At 41.6% G+C, this 21,623-nt stretch overlaps 1 long non-coding RNA gene across 2 annotated transcripts; it reads right to left on the bottom strand.

Annotated features, from left to right (window-relative positions):
- Nucleotides 1–331: 331 nt before the first annotated feature.
- On the bottom strand, nucleotides 332–20,366 carry LOC132396303 (uncharacterized). Of its 2 annotated transcripts, XR_009512937.1 has the most exons (4): nucleotides 20,106–20,366; nucleotides 18,697–18,901; nucleotides 1,313–1,446; nucleotides 332–589 (listed from the first exon to the last, which is right to left on the bottom strand). It is a non-coding gene; the product is annotated as an uncharacterized LOC132396303 (long non-coding RNA). The 2 variants fall into 2 exon arrangements; XR_009512938.1 differs by lacking the exon at nucleotides 1,313–1,446.
- Nucleotides 20,367–21,623: the final 1,257 nt, after the last annotated feature.

A 21,623-nucleotide genomic window follows, 5' to 3' on the forward strand; every position in this document is an offset into this window, starting at 1 on the left:
GTGTTTTATCTGATCATATTCAGTAGGAACGGTAAGAAAAGTGCCATGTAGCAATGTTCAGCAAGGCACATGGCATCAGCAAAATAATATTTTCACTTTCGAAGCTTTAGCCCTTCTTACTAAGACATGGTATCAACTGATTGTTAGATCTTAAACTAATGGAGGCAACTTGTTTCACACCATTTGATGTACAACTAGTGTTTTTCCTTTTGTCTTCAGTTTCGAAGTTCTTTGGCATCATACTTAGTCAAGTGTTACCTTGATGACAAGGGTAGCCATTCTGCTTTCCAAAATGAGATGAGCTTTATTAGAAAATGTCATTCATCACATGTACATTGAAACGTATGATGAAATGTGTCACTGCGTTGGCAATCAACACAATCTGATGCAAGTCATTAGCCATCAACTATTACTCAATTAGCAGATTTCCATCACAGTAAAACCTGTTATTTATTCCGAAGGTGCCAAAGCCTGGTCAATGTCCATTAACTTGGTCTCTGTAAATAACTCCACTCCTCTTGGAAGCTTGCAGATTTATAGAAGGGCCACTGTTGAATCTCAACCATTTTGAGAGAGTATTTGCTTTTCCCTGAGAAGGCAAATCCAATGTTAGCATTCACTTCAAGGAAATTGCAATATAAATGCAAGAATGTAATGCAAATGTGTTAGAAGGTATTGATCAGACTATTTTTGGAGTATTGTGAGCAAGTTTGGCCCTATATCTTAAAAAAAGATGTATAGGCATTGGGGAGGGTCCAGAGGAGGTCTGTAAAAGATATCTTGGGAATGTATGACACACACAAAATGCTGGTGGAACACAGCAGGCCAGGTGCATCTATAAGGAGAAGCACTGTCAATGTTTCGGGCCGAGATCCTGACGAAGGGTCTCAGCCTGAAACGGCGACAGCACTTCTACTTATGCTACCTGGCCTGCTGTTGTTGTTTGAATTTCCAGCATCTGCAGGTTTCCTCATGTTTGCTCTTGGGAAAGTACGAGTTGTGTATGAGGAGCGTTTGGTGTCTCTGGATCTCTATCAATTAGAGTTCAGAAGAATAAGTGGGATCTCATTGAAACCTATCGAATATTGAAAGGCTTGGATAGAGTGGACATAGAGAGGATATTTATCATAGTGGGTGAGTTAAGGGGAAGAAAGCACCTTCTCAGTACAGAAGGGCATTCCCTTATACTTTCTTTGGCTAGAGGCGGTGAATCTGAAATTCATTGCTATGAACAGGTGTGGAAGCCAAGTCATTGGATATATTTAAAGTGAAGGTTGATAAATCTTTGATTGGTACGGGCATCAACACTTACCAGCAGAAGGGAGGAGAATGTGATAGAACATAAATCAGCCACAATTGGCAGAACAGATTCAAAGGGCCAAATGGCATCATTCTGCTCTTATGTCTTGTGTTTTAATGATTTTTGAGGATGCCTCTGGGAGACTGCTGTGTGTAGAAAAACAAAGGTGTTCAGAAAATTCTCATCTTCATTTGGAGAAGCAGAACCCCAGCCCCTCAGTTGGGTCCGTTCTCTTTCCTTGCATCGCTTGGTGGGTTTCATTTCATGCTGTGGACTTGGCAGTGCCTAAAAATTCCCCTCCAACTCCGACCAAAATTACCTTGTGGGGGAAGGGGTGGCAGATGCTGCTGGAATATTGTTACTACCTGGCAGAACTGACGGGTACCTTTAACTTCAGCAGTTCAAAAAGACCATTTAAAACAAAGCAAATTTAGAGTGGGCAATAAGTGATGGCTTTGCCAGTATCCAGATCTCCGAATGACTATTAATGCAATGCATTTTTACACAGTTGCCAAATTATTAGGTACACCTGCTTGTTAATGCAAAATCCAATATGCCAATCATGTGAACAGCTCAATGCATAAAGCGTGCGGGAGGTTCAGTTGCTGTTCGGACCTAACATCAGAGTGGGGATGAAATGCAATCTAAGTAACTTTGTGAATGGTCTCGGTGCCATACAGGGTGGTTTGAGTATCTGAAACTGCTGATCTCCTAGGATTTTCACACAAACAGTCTCTAAATTTAATACAGAAAAAAAAAGACTGGCAGTTCTGTGGGCAAAAATGCCGTGTTAATGGGAGGACAGAGGAGAATGGCCAGACAGGTTCAAACTGACAGGAAGGCATTACACCAATGGTGTGCAGAAGAGCAACTCTAAATGCACAACACATGGGCTACAGCAGCAGAAGACCACAGACATACAGGAGGTACGTATTCGAATGGCCACTGAGTGCAGTTTGATCGTTCCCAATTTATTATTTTTTTTTGGTAGCCTCCCCAACTCCTGAGTAGTCTTCCAATATGCTCAGTTGAATTAGAAACCCATGTTATTCAGTTGACAATCAATGGAGAGATCTGCCTCCAGTCATCAGAGATGAACTTAAGCAGTCAGTTAAACTTGGGAAGTGAATTCAACTGTGTCTCGTATTCTTGCACCTGTTTAGCTGCCGTGACCAGAGATGAATTACTTCCCATTGTGTTTTCATGTGCATGAAATAAAAATTAATCAGCAGCAGACATTTGGCACATGTTTGCTTTGCCCAATATTCTCATGTGCCTTGCACTCATACTAGACACAAGACTGGTCTTTGCAGGGTTAGATTCACTACTGATCCTTTGCTTTCAGTCATACCAGTAATGATAAAAACAGGAAATGCACATGATCAATTGCCATCCAGCGGAGGTAAAAGACTGCCATTTTATCTGGGTTTTTTCACTTTCCATTTCTTTTTTTGTCTGAAAGGTGACTTCAGTTCATAGTGGATTGAAAGCCTTTGAGGCTTGTTGGCAATGAGATCACCATACTCCAGTGGTAGTGTTCATATTGCTCATGTTGACAGTGCTGAATTTCGGTTTCAAAATTGTAATTAAATGGAGTTTATGCAGAGATCACAATGATTATTCTATGCAACATCTGCAGAAATTGTGTAAGCAATCTTTCATGCTATTTCTCCAAGGATTCCTTTAATTAATGTTACCCCACAAGACCAAAGACCCCTGAAATTTTCCGAGCCAAGTTCTGAAATATTAAAGAGCAAACACGAGGAAATCTGCAGATGCTGGAAATTCAACACAGCTTTTTTTGTTTCAACAGTGAGGCGTGTGTCTGAAACCAGAGCAGTTACTATAGTGATCTAAATATTAATTAGGTCCTCGAAGGGAGAAAATCATTGGCCAAGGTATCTGCAAAGTGCTGTGAAGGGAGTGGAGGAGGCTGAGATTGGCCGAGGATCCTGGCAAGGCCGAACTTGAAAGAAGGAACACATCAGCACTTTTCTGTTTTCCAGCTGGCACTTGACGAAACCATCTGCAGAGGGCTAGCACAACAGCAAGACCACCATGCTGAATGTCCTCAGCAATTGTAAAATCTTACAAGACAGTAGAGAGAAGCCACTGTTGGGGAGAGGAGAGATTGTGGTGAGAGATGTCCCAGCTGGAAGAGGTAGGGAGCTGTGATTATGGGAGGGCAGGTAGTTGTGATTGGGAGAGGAGCAGGGGCAGATACCATGAAGGGCTGAATGAGTGAGCTATGGTTGCATGGGGAGTGGTTGCAGAAGAGGCGAATGGTACAACCATAAGCATAACATGGATTCCTCACAACACCTAGAGAATGTTCCTTTTTTAAAAATTTCTTCTATATTAACTCTTAGCTTTCACTTCAAAGGGTGGAAAGGATGGTTATCCAGGGTAGATATTTTAAACTGGCAAAGTTCAGGGTAAATTTATTATCCAAGTACATAGTCACCATACCACATCTTGAGATTGATTTCTTCCAAGCATGCTCAGTAAATCCAAGAAACACAGAATCAACGAGACCACAAATGGCCAAAGTGCAAAAGATGACAAACTGTGCAAATGTAAAAGAAAAACTAAACAAAAGAAAATCTGCAGATACTGGAAATCCAAAGCACCACCCACAAAATGCAGGAGGAATTCAGCAGGTCAGGCAGCCTCTATGGAAAAGAGTAAAGAGTCGATGGAGGGATCTCTGCCTGAAACATGGACTGGTTACTCTCTTCCGTCGATGCTGCCTGATCTGCTGAGAAATAATAATACATAGACAGTAAATATCAAACACGAGATGAAGCCCTTGAAAGTGAGTCCATAGTTTGCAGGAACAGTTCAGTGATGGGGCAATTGAAGCTGAATGAAGTTAGCCCCTTTGGTTCAAGAGTCTGATAGCTGAGGGGCAATGACTGTTCCTGAACCTAGTGGTGTGGGTCCTGAGTCTCCTCTATGACATTCCTGAAGAAGAAGGCATGGCCTAGGTGGTGTGAGTCTTGATGATAGATGTTGCTTTCCTGCAACAGCAACAAGCCCAATGAAAGTGACAAGGAGAGCTGTTCCATCCCCAATGTGAGTCTATTTTATTTGGCCACTACAATAGTTAGAATGAAATAAAAAAAAAGCTTAACTTTGAAAGCCAAAGTTGGAACAATTGCCTTTGTTCTGAGATTTACTAAATTTTCACTTCATGCCAATCATTGGGTTATGATTTACCTTGGCATCTTGAGCGGCGTGGTTAATATCGCAGTTAGCATAATGCTAGTATGGCACCAGTGATTACTGATTGGGGTTCTATTCTTGCAACTACCTGGCAGGAGATTGTACATTCTCCCCTTGGCTATGAGTTTCTCAAGGAGTCCTCTTTCCTCCCACATTCCAAAGATGGCGGCACTCCAGGGCTGTCCAGCACCATCATCGTTGATTTGATGTGAATGATGCAGTTCACAATGTGACACTAAGCTAATCTTGTCCAACCTTAAGTGGGCTTCTTGTGATGTGTGGAGCAAGAGGCTTCAGTCATAAACTATTATTTAATCATATACTTAATTTTTTTTTAAATCCTCTCTGGCCAAGTTATTTGATGAATCGCACTTTAATTTCTTTCTAACTAGTAAGAAGTCAATAAAGAAGTGAGTTATGAAGAAGGGTTTTCAACTCAAAAACATTAACTCTCAGTATCTTTTCATAAATGCTACCTGACTCTTTGAGTTCCTCCAGTATTTTGAGTGTTGCTCCAGATTTCCAGCATCTGCAGCCTTTCTTGTCTCCAAGGAATGAGTAAAACTTCCTTTAAATTACATGAGCTTGCTTTCCATATGTCTGGAAAATGTAAATGCACCGAAACGAATCTACCGAAGAAAATGAGTGAGTCCTTTGGAGAACCTCTGTATTTTATTTGTGGGATTGCATTCATGTTCCAGCTTGTAATGAATGAAATGTTAATTTGACTTCAGGTCATGCCACATCCATGCTTAATATATTAGGTACAATTTCAGATCGAAGGAGAGTCAGAGAGAATAAATTTGGGAATTAAAATGCATCCCAGGCGGCCAATATAATAAAACCTATCTATGAACATGCACGTGCTTAACTTTGTGATAACTTGTGAGCCTACTTTGTTTAAATAATTTAGTAGCCTCAAAAGATATTCACTGAGTTGAGTTTCCATGGTAACAGTGTGGTTTTCAAATAGGCTATCAATGACAAGCATGAGATTCTGCGGATTGGAAATCCAGAGCGGTGTGCACAAAATGCTGGAGGAGCTCAGCAGGTCAGGCAGCATTTATGGAGTGAATAAACAGTTGATATTTTGGGCTGAAGCTCTTCATCAGAACTCAATCATATATGGACTTTCAAATTTTCGTTTGGTAGAATATAGTGATGGATTGAGCTTTCCATTTGCACTTTGATCCATTGGGTGCAATTCGGATGCTTAGCAGTATTTCTGGTCTTTAGAATTTAAGACTTGTAATTAACCTGAATCGTTTATTGTTTCTCTGTACAGATTACCTGAATCTGCTGTATGCTTCCACATTTTATATTTTTATTACAGAATCTGCAGCTTTTAGCTTTGCAATTATGATTTTGTTTAGTTGAATGTTCAAACTGACTTAATACTAGGATAATAAATTTACTTAGAATGCATGTCAACATGACTGCCCTGATATTCATTTTCTTGCAGGCATTCACACAGAAATGTAATAGAATTCAGTGAAAACCTATACACAAAGACTGACAACCAACCAGTGTGAACTATGTTGTGCAAAATGTGTAAGTAAATAATAATGAGAACATGAGTCTGAGCCCTTGAAAATGAGTCCATAGGTTGTGGAATCAATTCAGTGAGGTGAGCCAGTTTATCCACACAGGTTCAGGAGCCAGATGGTTGAAGGGTAATAACTGTTCCTGAACCTGGTGGTGTGGGACCTGAGGCTCCTGCACCTTGCTGAAGGAGCAGAACGAAGAGAGCACAGCATTGATGCTGGGTGTCCTCGATGGTAGATCTTGTAGCGGCACTTGCCTCATTTCCATTCTGAGCACCTTGGCAAGATGTACGCTGAAGAAAGTGTGCATTCTGACACAGTTCAAGCCTAACAAAGCTAACAAGTTTTATAAAATATCTTTCCCATTCTCCAAAGATAAGAACGGGAAGAGGCACCATGCTGCAGGCTGTACAATTCTCTGACACAACACAATATTGGGCTTGCATATACGGAGAAGAAAATGCTAGAACAGAGGAATTCACGTGAAGAAGCTTCACTAAAAGTTTCATGGAGAAATATAACTGGTATTTTCAAAACAAAAGGAATAATAGACCTGCATTTCAGATTTAAACTGGTTAAAATTGGGTAGAAAAGCCTGCAGAAGTTTTAAATAACATTATAAAAATGAGAAAGAGGCCATGCTGAGTCATTTGTTCCCTCGTACCCACTCTGCTAGTCAAGATTACAGCTGAACTTATAGCCCACCAAACCCATATTAATTCACTATTTCTTTAATATACAAAAATGTATCAATCTCCTGTTTTGAATATACGCAGTAAACTGGTCTCTATAGTTCTCTTGAAAAGTGAATTCTAACGATTTTCTACCCTCTGGGCAGACATTTCAGCCACAGGAAGCAATATCCCTGTCACTTTCTACATGTGATACTCACAAACTAGAATTAACCTCAAATATTTTTTTTGCAGTCCCTCTATTACAAGTACAGTATCTTTTCCCTGGGTAAAGACATCAGACCTGTTTCACTTGTAGTTTCAACAGGACCATGTATAATTGGAGGAAGACATCTCTAGGCTTGGCCTCAAATTCTCTGGCAAATTAAGGCCATTTCCCTTCCTAGGTGCTTGCTGTACCTACAGGTGAACTTTATTGACTGGTATATAACGGCAATCACTGAACTTCAACACCTCTCATTTTGCACCTTTCAAACAATACCCTGACTTGTTAGTCTAAGACACAGCAGCACCTACATTTTCTAAGGAGACTGAGGCTTGCAGGCTCCCTGCCCCTATTCTAACAACTTTCTACAGAAACACCATCAGGAATCTCCTGTCTGGCAGCATCATTGTGTGATACAGAAGCTGTAAGACATCAGACGACAAGATCCTACAGAGGATAGTAAAAATCACCGAGAGGGTCACTGGGACTGTCTTCTTCCACCACACCCCCACCCAATGAAACCCCTGCCGTCACTGAGATCTTGTCACTAGGACAGTGAGCTGTTTTCCTGTGCCGTGCACTACATGCACTTTTATTTTTTAACTTGTTTGTGGTAGCATTTTGTTTCCTGTGCCATGTGTGACAGGTGCTGTGGTCCAGTGGAAGGTTGTTTAAGCTATTTGTGTGTACTTGCATGCAGTCCTCCTGATGCACCATCAATAACTCTTGGAGACGGGAGGTGAACGATAGGCTTTTATTAGCTGCAAGAGACCACGATTAGCAGCAAGAGCCCACCACCCAACATCCTGGAGACTGAGGGGGGAGCAGTGCCTCCAACCGCCTTTATACAGGGGTCTGTGGGAGGAGCCACAGGAGCAGTCAGCAGAGGGGTGTATCCAGACAGGTAAATGTAGTTCACCACACCTCCAAACCTCCATCAGCTGCAAACCTCCACAATTTATACTCCTCATCAATATCATCCATATCACTTGTATTCTTTCAAACAGCCAAATCCCCAGCACTAAATCCAGTGACACCTCACTAGTTACTGTCCTCCAAACCTAAAAATAACCCATGGGTTCCCATTTCCTCCTTTCTGTAGGTTAACCATTCCTCAATCCCAGCCACTCCCCTCCTCCCGCAGTGCTCCAGTTCTGTTTATTAATCTCTCGCGTAGCATCTTGTCAAAGGCTTTGTGAAGGTTTAAAGTCAATTTATTCTCAAAGTGCATGTCTCCATATACAACCCTGAGATTCACCTTCTTGTGAACATACTCATTAAGTTTGTAATACAATCAATGAAAGACTGCACCAGCCTGAGCATTCAACCAGAGTGCAAAATATGACAAACAGCAAATACACAAAGAAACAATAATTAAATGTCAAGAACATGAATGGTGAGCCCCTTAAAGTGAGTCCATAGGCTGTGGATGGGGTGTATGAAGTTATCCCCTTTGGTTCAAGAGCTTAATGGTTGAGAAGTAATAACTGTTGCTGAAGATGGTGGTGAGTCCTGAGGCTCCCTTACTACCTTCCTCATAGCAGCAGCAAGGTGAGAGCATGACCTGAGTGACGACTTCACCTGTGATGGGGTGAGGTATATCCATGACTTGGATTTTCTGTTCAAGTGCATTGGTGTTTCCATACCAGGTTGTGGTGTAGCCAATCAATATACTTTCCACCACACATCTACAGAAGTCTGTCCTGTAGGTTTTTGCAAGCAAGATGACTTGATGTGTTTTATGTTTAAGAAAAACTGTAACAACTCACTTAACTGAACTCTAAAATACTGAACAAAGTGCAGTGAAAGTCCTCTAACTGTTCATGTACAGCCCCCACGGCACAGTCCAAAGCAACAGTAGTAATGGCTATAGATGCAATGGGGAGTGGGGCGCCAGTAGGGAAATGTTGGGAAAGAGCTCGCTTGGTATCATCAAATATCGGCTGACCAGCTAGCATGTGATTCGAGGTGTTGCCTATAAGTGCACTGTACAGTTAAGTAGCAAGTGGAATGAAGCAGTGATAGGAATTCACTATGTCTAAAACTTCGTGTAGTTTTTTAGTAGCATTGTGTGTTGGAAATCCATAATAGCGGCTTCTTCTGATGAATGGGTTTTCTCAGCTTCTGCAGAGGTGCGATGACCAAGCAAGTCGATGACTGACAACCCTAGCCGGCACTCGGGGTTAATAATACGGGCTTTAGAGCTCGGTGTGCCGAGATGAGATGTGTTCGGATTCGGATGCAATGGTGACAGGTGTGTCATCCAGGTAAAGCAAATCGAGGTCCTTTAACATGGAGCCAAGCAGCCGCTGCAAGGTCTGTACTGCATTTTTCACCCGATGGTAGCCCCTAACTGGATCAGCTTTGGGGTGCAAAAAAATCAGCTTTCCAGGTATACGTGCCGATAAGTCTTGCATGTGTGGGACCGGGTAACAATCAGGGCTGGTGGCCTCTTTAGGGCATTGGTAATCACCACATGGGAGGCAGCTACCATCTGACTTGGGGACAATATGGAGGGGGAGGTGAGCCCAGGGGCTATTCGACAGGCATACAATGTCAAGTCTCTCCGTGTTGGCAAACTCAGTCTTCACGATTGCCAGCTTTTCTGGGTCCAGTCTATGCACACGGGCAGCTGACGAAATGTAGTGCTGAACCCCGTGTCCTGTGACTGTAGTGGCGAATGTAGGCTTGGTGAGCATTGGGAATTGGCCCAGCAGTTGAGTAAACTCATGCCAGTCGTTGGGAACTTACTGGGGAAATAGGGTAATGGCCCAAAGTCCTTCATATCCACAAGCTGGCAGTTTTTAAGACTGACTAATAGTCCTTGGGCACACGGGAAATCTGCACCACTTTAGCCAGGACAAAGTCCCATGTATAACGCCACCTGACATATCCCGTAAGCATGGATCCTGCAGTGAGCTTTCACTGCTCTTTGCCTTCTCATCACCAGGCGATGCTGGCAGCACAGTTACTCCAGCACCTATGTCACACAGGAAGTTATTCAACTCAAACTATACGCAAAGCGCAATTAAAAGTCCTTTACCAATTGCATCATCGGGTCAGACCAGCCTCTTCAAGCGAAACCCCAACTCAATGTTGGTGGTTGTGAATTGTGTACATTTCTACCGATTACATTACCCTACAGTCAGTTTTGGATGTCATGCCAAATCTTCACAAGTGCCACAGGAAGTAGAGGCACTGCTGAGCTTTCTTTGTAATTGCACTTGCATGCTGGGCCCAGGGCAGGTCCTCCGAAATGATAGCTCTGAGGAACTAAGCTGCTGACCCTCTTGCTTCATCCTCCAGAAGTCAATAATCAGCTTCGTGGGTCGTGCTGACATTGAGTTGTTGAGGCACCACTCAGCCAGATTTTCAATCTCCCTCCTACATGTTGATTCATCACCCCCTTTGATTGGGCCAAAGACAGTGGTATTATTAACAAACTTGAGTAGAACATTGGACCTATGCTTTGCCACAGTCAAGTGTAAAGTGACTAGAGCAGAGGGCTGAGCACAGACTTGTGGTGCGCCTTGCTGATGGAAATTGTGGAGATGTTGTTGTGATTCTGAATTGACTGGGGTCTAAAAGTGAGGAAATCGATGATCAAGGAGGTGTTAAGATTAGGATCTTGAAGCTTATCAATTAGGTTTGAGGGGATGATGGTATTGAATGTCAAGCTGTAATTCATAAGAGCATCCTGATGGTCGCATCTTTGCTGTCCAGATGTTCTAGAGTTGAGTGAAGAGCCAATGAGATGGTGTCCACTGTTTAGCTGTTGCGCCTGTAGGCAAGTTGAACTGGATCCAATTTGCTTCTTGGTCGGGAGTTAATATGTTTCATCACCAACCTCTCAAAACACTTCATTACTGTAAATGTAGATGAGACTGGATTGTATTCACTGAGGCAGGCTATCATGTTCTCAGTCACTGGTATAAGTGAAGTCTCCCTGAAGCAGGTGGGTATCTCAGAATGCCGAAGCGAAGGGTTAAAGATCTCAGTGAACACTCAGCCAGTTGATCAGCACAGGTGTTTAGTCAGGTACCTCGCCTGGGACGGACATTTTTCATGGGTTCGCACTCCTGGAGGCTGTTCACAAGTCTGTCTCATCCTGAAAATCACAGGATCATTAGGTGCTGTGGGAGTTTGAGAAGGTTCCTCCATGTTTTGACTGTCAAAGTGAGCATAGAAGGCACTGAGTTCATCTGGAAGCAAAGCACTGTTGTCTATGTTTATTGGTTTCTCTTTATGGTAATACCCCCTTCACCATTCTCCATTCCCTATTCCCTTTTCTCTCTCGCCTTACCCCTTACCTACCCATCACCTGCTGGTGCTCATCCGTCTTTATTTCTTCCATGGTCTTCTATCATCTCCTATCAGAATCCCCACATCTCCAGCCCTGTGTCTCTTTCACCAATCAACTTCCCAGCTCCTTACTTCACCCCTCCCAGTTTCACCTATCACCTTGTGTTTCTCCTGCCCCTCCTCCATCTTCTAACTCTGACTCTCTTTTTTCCCTCCCTGGACTCCTGATGAGGGTCTCGGCCCGAAACGTCAACTGTACTCTTTTCCATGGAGGCTGCCAGGCCTGCTCAGCTCCTCCAGTATTGTGTGTATTGCATAATAGACCAATTGTTTCACACTTATCTTTTCTATTTATAGCATCAAGATTTAGTAAACATACTGAAAATTTCCTTTCATAAAAGGGAATTCTTGTCTCCTTAGCTGCTCATTTTAATTACTTAAATGCATCTTACATCTTTAATAATAGATTCATGCCACTTGTCAAGCTAAGCAATCTAAAAATCCAATTTTTTTTCTTTTAACTAGTTCAAGATGGCTTCTAGTCTAAAAATTCCCCGCAGGATGAACTATTAGTAAACAGAAGCAAAGTGAGTATTGTAGACAGAGCCAGACACAACTGAGACGTCATCACCAAAGGGTGCATGTGTCTAGTCTCAGTCTTGCGTGCTTGTCTGATTGGCAGAAGGCTGCAACAGAACGACCAAATGAGGTTTAATGTGTTCTGTCAACATATCAGATAGCACATCATAAGCAAACAGTCAGTTGATGGTATCCTAGCCATTCTTTTAGTCATTGTCTTAATAAATGTGAAGTTTTGTAATGAAAATTGCACAGAGAAGACACAATACAGGAAATTTGTTTAATTGTTTATTAATTTCTTAAGGAAGCAGGTTTTTAAACGTGGACAGGATTGATAATATTTTATTTTGTAACAACTTGGCTTAAGTGGCTTGTCAATGCTCCCCATGGAGAAAAGGTGTAGTCATGAGAATGTTGCTGTTTACGTGCTGTTTTCAAGTGTAGTTAGTGCTGCAGCAAACCTGCTAAGCAATTTGAAATTCCCATACATTAACAAATAGAGCATAGAACAGGGGCAGACCTTGCTGCCCACGATATTGTGTCAAACTAATTAAATGCCTATCTAAACTAATCGCTTTTGCCTATACAATATTCCTACCCCACCATTCTCTGCACACTCGTGACTTTTTAAAGAGCCTCTTAAATGTTTCTGTTGTATTGACCTCCACCACCACTCTTGGCAGTGCTTTCCAGCATCTTCCTCATTTTAAAAAAAAGCTACTTGCCCCTTCACCTTAAACATATGCCCTCAATTTAATGGTTAGCTCTGATAACTCTGGGGGGAGGGGATTAAATACTAGGAATAAACTATTTCAAATGATGTTCGAAGATCATCCCTATATGCTTCAGGTCATGGCGAAAGCCTCATCTTAATATTTCTCCTTAAAGGACACATTACTATCAGATAAGGAATGTTTAAGTTTCGAAGTACCCTGAAACTATGGGTTCGGAAGCAAGCGACTGCCACTGAGCTGAAGGGCTGAACCATAGATAATCATACCATAACATTCTTAATATGAAAGGTTTCTCTATTCTCTATTTATGGCTGTTGAACTGAGTGGAGGCTGTAGAATTTCATTGCTGTTCTATGTATGAATGGAAGCTTGCTTCACAAAGCATACATTTCAGGAAAGATACCACCTATATGTAAAAATCCCAGAACTTTCAAACTGGCCAGCATCAATATGACCTGGAACAGCAGTAAATCCGTGCCATTCATTTGGAGGAAACGCCTACCCACATTCTGTGCCCAGTTGGGAAATGGAAAGTAATAGTAACATGATTACTGCCCACATCAAATGCTTTACTTGCTCCAGACCTTACAAGACTTATTCATTGAAATGTATTCACATTTCAGAATGATTTATTACTTTCAACATTCTTTTAAACATGAAAGCTTTGATCTGAATTCAGACATCACAGGAAAACAGCTGAAAGTGAGTAAAATTTGGCTGAAATTGTCCACAGTCCTACAAGACAAAATGTTAGCAAAACAGCTGAGTGTGCATTAAATTTGTAGTTAATTTGCCATCAGTTTTGTAGAAACCCAATCCCACTCAGCTGGGAATGTTTCACTTCTTGATGTGAAGAAAGCTACATGCAAAGCAGTTCAATTAGCTTTCAGTGTCTGGAATAACATGTGTTGATTAGCACCCTACTTGAGATTCAAAATGGCAACACATTGGATTTGTCTACATAACAGTTGAGCAGTTAGTTGAAATAAATGGTTGATTACATCCATGTCTTTGCCTTTTGCACTTTTTTTGTTAATTCCTGTGATCTTCCCAGCATTTTGCAAGACTTCCCCTTCCTCAACTTGATCCTAGGATCTCCACCTCTGAAGCTGATGTGTAAGCTGCCTTCAGGTGAGAATCCATGGAAAGCACCCAGACCTGATTTTTTGGGGGGAGGGGGTTCCTTGGCCAAGTACCAAAGATTGAGATTGGGAAACTGGCCAGAAAAAACTAGGAGAAAGAGAGATGGGTAAGACATGGGCTGGTAGGTGATAGGTGGACCTGTGGTAGAGGATGGTGGACAGATGGAGCCAGGTGGAGGAGAGGAAAGGGAGATGGAAGTTGGACGGTGATAGAGGAATATGATGAAGAGGGGTGGAGGCCAAATAGAACCAGTTGGGGGAGAGTAACAAATCTAGGTGATCAGTGTATGGGGTTGTGTGGATGGACAAGATAAACAATGATAAAGAACCTAGGTGGACTGGTAGGAGTGAGAAAGGGCCAAAGGTGGGGGTCACATTTACTTGAAACTGGAATATTGAATGTTCGTATTAGCATGGGTTTCCAGGCCACCACAAGTGGAATATGAGCTGGTGGTGTTCTGATTTGTGTTGGCTACACCATGAGTGGAGAAGATCAAGATCAGACAGCTCTGTGAATGGGGAGGGGATTTGAAATAACATGCAAATAGAAATTTAAGATGACCACTGTGGAGAGACCTGTCTAGTATATGCTTGGTCTCCTCAATGTAGAGGAGGCAACATTGAGAGTACTATGGAAGTATTGTTGCTGTTTTGTAGAAGAATCTACAGCTAAATTCTGAACGGTGAGTGAGTAACATATAGTCAGAGAAACTCAGTGGGTCCGGCAGGAAAATAGACAGTTGATGATTCAGGTTGAGATGAAGGGTCTCAACTCGATTCATCAATTGTCCATTTTTCTCTATTGATTCTGCGGAGGTCAAAAACAAGTTTTTCCAGCATTTTGCTCATTGCTCCTGTTTACAGCATCAGTACTCTCAAGCCTCCAATAGTTCGGCTACTTTTGGTAATGTCACTTGAAAGATGACTGTAACCCAGAGATGTTGTGAATATTTCTTAGTTGTATCATATTACTTTAAAAAAATTTCCTGATGAGGACTGTTTAATGTCTCATTGCAAAGATGGTTTCTTTGAGTCCCGCAGAAAGAATTTCTAGAATTTTGTGTTATCAGGACATCCTAAAGACAGTAGGCATGATTCATTTTTGTCATCTCAAAGCATCACAACATACAGTTAATGTATTGTTTGTATCAATGACCAATAGAGGCCAAAACGTATTGGGCACAGCCTGAAAGTCTCACCATGCTTCCGACACCAACATAGCATGCCTACAAGTTACTAACCCTAATTTCCACATCTGTGGAATGTGGGAGGGAACCAACACGGCCACAGGGAGAATGAACGAACTCTGGTTCAGGAACAGTTATTACCTTTAACCATCAGGCTCCTGAAATGGGGTGGATAACTTCACTCACCTCAACACTGATTTGATCACTGAACACAACCTATGGACTCACCTTCAAGGATCCCTACAGCTCATGTTCTCAGTTGTGTGTATTGGATTTTATCTCTCAGCTCAAGCTGGTAAAACTTAAGGTGTGGGCATAGCCAAGCACATCTTTCAATTGCTAGAAACTTTCAGACTATTCCAGTGGTGATCAGTATTGTGGGTTTCTGGAAATTTAAATAAATATTGCTGTCTAGGCCTTATTGTTTAATGCTACTGTGTAGTTACTTTGGGGTGATACAGTGATATAGTGCATTATAAAACTGTTCAGCCCCCAATGCTTTGTTCACTAATGATCTATTTAGTATGGCTTTGTATGCACTAAGCTTTTGTTTTAGTGTATCTATAAATTCTACAATGCTTTTAGGTTGATTATGTCCTGAATAGGCCTAATATTTCTGAGGTATTTCCTTAGCTTTTCTCTTTCTTGCTAGGGTTATCCCTTTTAAAGGATGTATTCCATTTAGGTGGGCTATTTCTGCTCTAAGGTTCCAGTTTTGCTTCTTGATCTTCTGCAATTTCAGTGTTCTTATTTCATTACTGTTTTAGGTTTCCATTAATGAATGCCTCTATTTTGGAGCCATTACACTGTACTGTTAATGCTGCATGGTATGTTATGTGTAGTTCTTCAAATGTTTCAAGTTTTGCTAATATTGAGATTATTAACAATTTTTGCAAATTTTGACTGATTTTGTTTTGGTATGTAGGATCTCGTTGTTGGGTCAGTGTCCATGTATTCTGTTAGTATGATAAATGTTTAGCTAATTTTATCTGTAAGCTCAGCTTTAGCATTCTGTGAAGGCTCTACATCAGTGAAGGCTACCAACATCAGGTTGTGGAGAAGTTGAAGTAATTCTATTTTCATCAGCACTTCAGTGGGTGGCATCTTTAGTTTTTTATATAACATTGTGTTCTTTAATTTGATTTCTTTCTAGCTCTTGAGCTACATGCTTTATTTGGTTTAACATGTCTAGAGGGATTAAGTTGTATTTTATTAACACTGTTGATCTGCCATTTGATACACATTTGCGTGTAGGAATATTGTGCTATTATTTTTTTTCTCAGCTCAAGCTGGTAAAACCATAGTCCAGCATACTCATTTCTCAATTGTTAGGAACTTTTGGACTATCTTGGTGTTTAGTATTGTGGCTTTCTGCAAATTTACGTAACTATTGCTGTGTAGCTCTAATTGTTCAGTGCCTTTAGGATGACACCGTTTGTTGATATTACTATCAAGTTAAAGTGTACTTTGTTCATGGTCCCCAGTCTTTCAATTTCCTCTTAATTTGGCTTACTTCTGCTGTTTTTCACTTATTGATTTCTGTAAGTTGTGTGTTTAGAATGGCTATATCTATTAAATAAGTTCCTGTTTATCCTGTATTATTCTGACCAGATGCTTATTGATTACCCTATCCATAATAACTGACCATAATATAGTTTGTGGTATTGTTACTCTCAAACTAGATCTGGCTTAGTGTCTGTGTAAGAAATTGGATTGTGTGAAACTGCTACAGGATCCTATCATGTTTGGATTGGGTTTTTTTTCTTGTCATTTGCTACATATATCATATTAGTTGTTCTTGTATTAGGTATTTTAAATCTTTTTTTTTGATAACCACCTGATCCTGTATTGTACAAGGAATCCTGATTCTGGGAAGAGGTCTCCAACTCTGAGCCAGGCATTTAACGCTTCCTTGCTGACATCTCGTCTGCTCAGATCGTAGGGATGCATGATCTTCCATGGAGGGTCATGATCTTCCATTGGTTCGCTTTTTCTTAATAGTGATAAGTCTTCATTTTTCTGGGTTGTGTTCTCATTTAACATTAGTGGTGTGTATACTTATCGGAATTGTATATGATTGCGTGGAGTACTGATTTCTGGTTTTGTTGATGACAGTATATCCTAATAAGTTTTAACTGACTGTAAACTTTTAATATCTGTTATTCCTCTGCCCCTTCTCTCCTAGGTAGAGTTAATCTAAGCGCATATGATCTTGAATAAGTTTATCTGTAATTTATAATTTCAATTCTTTATTTTATTATTTATATATTTTTTTAATGTGTTTGCAATTTATTTTGCACTTTGGTTGCTTGTCACTCTTTGTATGTAGTTTCTATCAACTCTTTTGTATTTCTACTGTGAATGCCTGCAAGACAATGAAGCTCAGGGTGGTATTACTTTTGGGCTTTAATCAGCAATCTGTGGCCTAATTCTAAAGGTGGACTTGAGCCTACTTGCCTCTTGGAGGAAGGATGGTACTACTCAAAAAAACTCACTGGAATTTGTGATTTAGAAACCTGGCTTGGAAGCCACAAAGAATTGCTCATCACCACACTACTAGTTGGTTGCTGTAAGTCACTATGCTTAATCCTGAAGATTTAAATGTACATCTAGTGAAAATGGAGTTTACAGAAATGTCCAGCAAACGTGTTACTACCTCGTTTTGTCTTCCTCTTCCTTGTAGATCAATTTTTACATGCTTCCCAATTAGCTTTCCTCCATTTCATTTAGATACATGTTATGATTACATGTGACCAGAGATCTGAGCTGTTAAAATCCTTAAGTTCCATGCTGTACTTTAGCATTAACCCATCCAATACATTAAGATTTTGCACTGTGGGCCACCCTGTAAACCTCTGAGCAGAAGCCTAGTTCTTCAATGGACAGCTTGAAGTTAGAGCTAGGTACTCTCAGTGGAATTACTGTCAACATAGAAATTCAGCAAAATGACATTTTTCTCCAGTGGTAATCTTTTGTTTCAATTGAGCCACTAGCTATACTTTCATATGTGAAATAAAGAATGGTCAGACTGCAAGTTTTTGAACTAATAATCCAGAAACGTCCTCCAAGGAGGCTACAACCCTGTCATTGGGTTGCGTGCCTCAATGACGTGGAGAACTATGTTGGCTGAAGTCAGGGCTTTGTGCTTTTGCTCTTGGTAGGGTCACCCCATGCCACACAGGTCGAGGGTGGAGGCCAGACTAAGAGTGGTCCACGAGTGCTCCAGTTCCAGGGCTTCACCTCAGGGCTAACAACCCTGAAATCCTTCTACATCTGAGTGCAATGTTATTCCTGAGTCTCCATCCACGACTTGCATGACTGACAGTGGTGGAAACAGAGTAAGCTGCTGACATGATGAAAACTCTGAACACTGCCAGAGATGGAAGACCTCAATAATCAATAGAGCACAATTCAAATTCTAACCATGATACTTTACTAATTTGAGTTTAGTTTGTTTATATGTTAAGCTAGTACCATAAAGTGTAAATTTGAAGCTGTCATTTATTTTGATAATGGAACTAATTGGCCAAACTCTCTGAAGAGAGAAACCCCGTTCTGCAGTCATCTCATACAAGGTAGCTTAACTCATAATTACCCTCCTTAGTACCCGTGATCTTCTCAATAACATAGTGATCACTAAATTATTGCTGATCTGTATTAGAAGTCTCCATTGTCAGTTATTTTAGATTATTTCTACAAATTTAAATGTAAAAATACTTGATTTGTGTAGCAACTTTGTTTATTCTATGATACTTCACAGTTAAATTCCTTTCAAAGTGTACTCACCATTACTTTGCAACTGTAGCTACAAATCCTGCACCAGAGCAAACTGGTGACATTAGCTGGGGTGCAGTTGCTGACTTCAGTTTTGTGAGATCACCCAGCTCTTTGTAAGGTGCCAGGCATTTTAAAATTTTCACCAACACAGAACAAGCTTCATTGCCTTCTTTCCAAAACAATTCCCAGGTCCATTTCACAAACTGGTTTTCATCTGTAAATTACCAAAATTGCTTGACTGTGGTTTATGGGAAAACTTAAAAGGAAATAGCTGATTATAATCAGAAGCTAATTATAGGTTGACTTTAAATGACCTAGACATCAATCAATATTAAAGGAATTAAATAAAAACACAAAATGCTGGCAGAACTCAGCCGGACAGACAGCGTCAATGGGAGGAGGTAGTGACGACGTTTTGGGCCAAAACCCTTCATCAGGAGTGAAGTAACATGGGATGGTCAAGGGGGGATAAGAAGTGGGGGGAGGGATGAAGTAGAGAGCTGGGAAGTGATAGGCTGGAGGGAAATGGGCTGGGGGAAGGTAGAGAATTATGAGAAATAAAAGAGAAAGAAAGGTAGGGCTGGGGGGAGATTATAGTGAGGGGGGAAAGAGAGAGAAAGAGAACCAGACTAAAATAATAGATAGGGATGGGGGTAAGGGTGGGGGGGTAGGGGTATCAATGGAGGTCTGTGAGTTGAATGTTCATGACAGCAGGTAGGAGGCTACCTAGGCGGGAGATAAGGTATTTCTCCATTGACCTGCGTGTGGCCTCATCTTGACGGTAGAGGAGGCCATGGACAGACATATCGGAGTGGGAGTGGTCTGTGGAATTGAAGTGTGTGGCCACAGGGAGATCCCACCACTGCTGGAGGACTGAGCGCTAGTGTTCGGCGAAACGGTCTCCCAGTCTGCAGCGGATCTCCCCAATGTATAAATGACCACATCGGGAGCACCGGATACAGTATATCACCCCAGTTGACTCGCAGGTGAAGTGGTGCCTCACCTGAAAGGACTGTCAGGGGCCTGGGATGGAGGTGAGGGAAGAAACGTGGGGGCAGGTGTAGCACTTCTTCCATTTACAGGGATGAGTGCCCAGAGGGAGGTCAGTGGGGAGGGATGGGGGGGGGGGGCGGGATGAATGGACAAGGGAGCCGCATAGGGAGCAATCCCTGCGGAAAGCCGAGAGTGGGGGGGGGGAGGGGAAGATGTGGCTGGTGGTGGGATCACGTAGGAGGTGGCAGAAGTTACGGAGGATTATACGTTGTACAGATCCAATGTATTATAATGGCAGTATACTCACTTGGATCTTTGCAGAACTTTCTTTCAGATCAGATAATGCAATGTTATAATACTGGATAATGATTATTAACATGAAGTAAAAACAGCATGTTAAATAATTACTAAAGTGCAGATCTTACCTTTACTGACTCTAGAATTCCCATTTTATTTATCAAGGCAATATCACACTTGATCTACCAGTTCTCTCCATATGCTTGGATGAACGCAGCTCCAACGTGTGAGAAATTCGATATCATCCAGGTGAGAGCAGCCAGCTTGGTGAGAACACGATCTGCCTGACGTCCAGCAGCGATGCACTCTGAATAGTTTGTGCTGTCTATAAAATGCAGAGCAATTATTTGCCAAGACTTTAACTATTCTCAACCTGCAAATCTGCTTCTGTCCAAAGACTGGGATCCGGGGGGGGGGGGGGGGGGGGGGAGGTGTGGAACTCATCTCATTACTCTGCGAGTTGGCATAAACATTGGCTTATTACTGTCACAGGTGCTGAGATTTAGTGGCAAGCTTTTTGTCTGCATGCCATAGACCATTCGTTTCATACACAAGTACATTGAGAAATACATAATGCAGTCTATGTACCATTACAGTTATAGAATATGAAGTGCAAGGAGTGTGACAAATTAGATAGATCAAGAGTTAATTTTTATCATATTCAAGTCTGTTCAAGTGGGATACATATCCTTGAGCCAGGTGGCATGTGTTCCAGCTTAGTACCCTCAGTGGGGGAGGGGGGGGGGTGAAGAGAATGAATGACCAGGGTGGGGGGAATCTTTGACTATGTTGACTGCTTGGGCCAAGGCAGTGGGAAGTGTGGAACGAGCCAGTGGAGAGGAGGCTGGTTTTCATGAGGAACTGAGCTGTTCCACAACTTTGAAATTTCCTGCCATCTTGGTAGAGTAGTTGCCATCCCCAGACGTGATGCATCCGAATAAGATGAATCACAATTTGGTCTGAATGGTTAGAAATGTGGTGAGAGGAATCATTCTCTTCTATTTTGTAAGAGAATGATATTAAAATACGAAATGAGTATGCAAGTCTCACTGGTCTACAGAACAGTGCGAGTAGTGTCAGTACTACGAACGGCAGCAAGAAGAGGCAACCTTCTCAATTTCATGCAAACAGTCGTTTTCCACAGTCTGCCTTTTGAAAAAATATCTAATGTACCTGAAACAGAAAGTTTAGCAGGGCAGGCAGCATCTGTGGAGAGAAACAACAATGGTTCAGTCTGTCCTTTCATTAGAACTGGGGAAAGTTTAGTATTTGCTGCAATTGGCACAAATTGCCTAGTATAGTCTATACCAGATGGGCTCGCCAGTGAATAAGATAATTAACAAGGAGCTAAATGAATGTGAATGTAAAAATGAAACACTGGTGCAAGTGTTCACTGAATTTAAAAAAAAAATTAGCATTGGATGCAGACAATGCATTTCGTTGACACAATCAAATCAGCAAGGATTGTGCATCCAGTGCCACCAGAACATGGGAACAACTCATTAACCCTAACTGTACACGTGAGGAATCTGGAGTAGCCCTGCAGTCACGGGCAAAACATACAAGTACCTAACGGGCAGTATTGGGAATTGAAGCCCAAACGGTGACTGGCTCTGTAATAGTGTGGCGCTGACAGCTAAGCTACT

Source organism: Hypanus sabinus, chromosome 7 (assembly GCF_030144855.1).
Source record: "Hypanus sabinus isolate sHypSab1 chromosome 7, sHypSab1.hap1, whole genome shotgun sequence".
Lineage (NCBI taxonomy): Eukaryota > Metazoa > Chordata > Chondrichthyes > Myliobatiformes > Dasyatidae > Hypanus > Hypanus sabinus.